Genomic DNA, 2,262 nt, shown 5'->3' on the forward strand with positions numbered 1-2,262 from the left:
CCTGAAAGATTCTAAAAACCTGATAATGTGTACTCTTATTAATCTCAAAGCAATCTTTTACAGATCCAACAAGTAAAGGTAAATTGCCAGTAGACCATGGGGTAGCAAACTCTCATTAAAGTAAGATGGTGGTTTAACCTGAGGGTCACTACGCCTCAGGTGAGGGGTGAGGTTGAGAAGGTGGGACCTTCCTGCTAATCTGAATTTGTGCAGGAATTGAATCCGTCCTGTTGGCATCACTCTGCACTTTGTACCAGCTGTCCAGTTAACTGAGCTAATCGATACCCAGATTGCAACAATTTCTCTGTACAATACCCAAAAGGGAATGTTCAAAAATCCCCTTTTTAAGTCTTCTATAGTCTTAATTTAACTATGACTTCCATTCCTAGGCTGGAAATTTGATGGCCCTTTTGGAGCTTTCATACACCTGAGCTTATAGATTCTCTAAATCTAAATACATTTTTGGACTGTTTCTAGTTGGCTGGGTTGTGTTAAAGTCTTTAGTTTGCTTAGTTTCAGGGTGGGTGGATTGATTGCTTTCTTTCTCCACTCCGCCTTTCTCCTCATCCTCTTCCCCTCCCCCACCCCCCCATTCTCTCCCTTCCGTCCTGAGTTAATGGTTGGGATTCATTACTGTTTCATTAAGGATTTTAAGTACCTTTTTTAGATCTCATCCCACTAATGCATGTAACAGGACCAAACAATTTTAAGTTCATGTTAATTCATTTCAGGTATATCATTAACATGTGCTATTCTCTACAGCTCCAAAAGCATACTATGTGCTTTAAGTGAGATCAGAAAACTGTTGACTCTCCCCTTGGTATTGGGTTCAAATGTAAAAAGTAACTTTGGGTTCAAACTAGTTTCAGGATGACATTCCTAACATTGAAACTTTGAAAATCAATTGCAGTGATTGGATGGAATTCTGAAGTTTTGGGATTTTGGGAAAGAATGTGAAAGCAGAAGGAAATGTACCCAATCTTGATATTAATGCAGGAGGAGGAAAATTATATTGGATCATGTGTTGAGGGAGGGAAGTTCAGAGCAGTGATTGGTATCATTCTAATAAAACAGACAACTGGAGTATTTGTAAATGAAATAATGAAAAGAGAATACAGATTTGAGTTGAGATCAAAATTTCAATCTTGTCTGGACCTTTGATTTTATTTAATTTGATTTTAGGTGAAAAAAGCTATCGAACTTAATACTAACCTGGTGTATAAGTGTTCATATTAATGACCTGTCTTGCTTTATAATGGTTATTGCAGAGGTGCTATACCTCTTTGAAGCAAGTAGATATTTGGGGGTTATTTTTGCAGCTTAAAGAAAAAAGTGGTGCCATGTTCCTTGTGTCCAATGAAATGTGTTGGAAATAGTTGTCAGCATGTGAAAATTAGGTTAAATAGTTGCATAATGCCCTCCAGCTTACTCAGTAAATAATTTGCATTTTAGGGCGAAGATATTTCTGTTTTCAAATCATCTAGAATTTTGTCTTTTCCTCCTCAGAATTAAATTGGAGCTTGAATATTGCACAACACCACTGCATGGAGTGTACAGAGAGCTGCTTCAACTGAGGAAGAATTTGAAAAAAGAAGTTAAACATTTGGTTCTGAAATTATTCCATTGGAGAATTTACCAGGTATGTAGAAAACAATTGCATCATATGAAAATAAACCAAAGTACTGCAGTTGCTAGACATCTGAAACAAAAACAAAAATTGCTGTCTAAGCTCAGCAAATCTGGTGCCATCTCAGGGGAAGAAGTAGAATTGATGCTTGGAGTTGAAGTTCTGATGAAGAGTCAGAAGATCTGAAATGTGAACTCTGCTTTCCTCCTACATACTCCACCAAATTGGCTGCCTTGCACCAGCAATGTCTATTTTTGCATCATTTTGAACATTCATATTAGACAATGGGTGAATCTGTAGAATTCATTGCCACAGAGGGTTGTGGAGGCCCGGTCATTGAGTATATTTAAAACAGAGATTGATAAGACCTTGATTGCCAAGGGGATCCAAGGTTATGGGGAGGAAGTGGAAAAATGGGGTTGAAAAACCTATCAGGAGAAAGTGCTGAAAAATGTGTTGCTGGAAAAGCGCAGCAGGTCAGGCAGCTGGAGAATCGACGCTTCGGGCATAAGCCCTTCTTCAGAAATGAGGAGGGTGTGCCAAGCAGGCTAAGATAAAAGGTAGGGAGGAGGAACTTGGGGGAGGGGTGTTGGGAGTGTGATAGGTGGAAGGAGGTTAAGGTGATGGTGATAGGC

General features: G+C 39.0%; 1 protein-coding gene across 6 annotated transcripts in view; it reads left to right on the forward strand.

The window, feature by feature from the left end:
• The first annotated feature begins 1,506 nt into the window (after nt 1-1,506).
• ccser2a (coiled-coil serine-rich protein 2a) overlaps nt 1,507-2,262 on the forward strand; it is a 622,973-nt gene continuing 622,217 nt past the window's right edge. For all 6 annotated transcript variants that reach the window (XM_043679239.1, XM_043679240.1, XM_043679236.1 and 3 more), the window contains exon 1: nt 1,507-1,639. The gene's annotated coding sequence lies outside the window, so the exon portion shown is untranslated. The remainder of the gene's footprint in view (nt 1,640-2,262) is intronic.

Source organism: Chiloscyllium plagiosum, chromosome 38 (assembly GCF_004010195.1).
Source record: "Chiloscyllium plagiosum isolate BGI_BamShark_2017 chromosome 38, ASM401019v2, whole genome shotgun sequence".
Classification (NCBI taxonomy): domain Eukaryota; kingdom Metazoa; phylum Chordata; class Chondrichthyes; order Orectolobiformes; family Hemiscylliidae; genus Chiloscyllium; species Chiloscyllium plagiosum.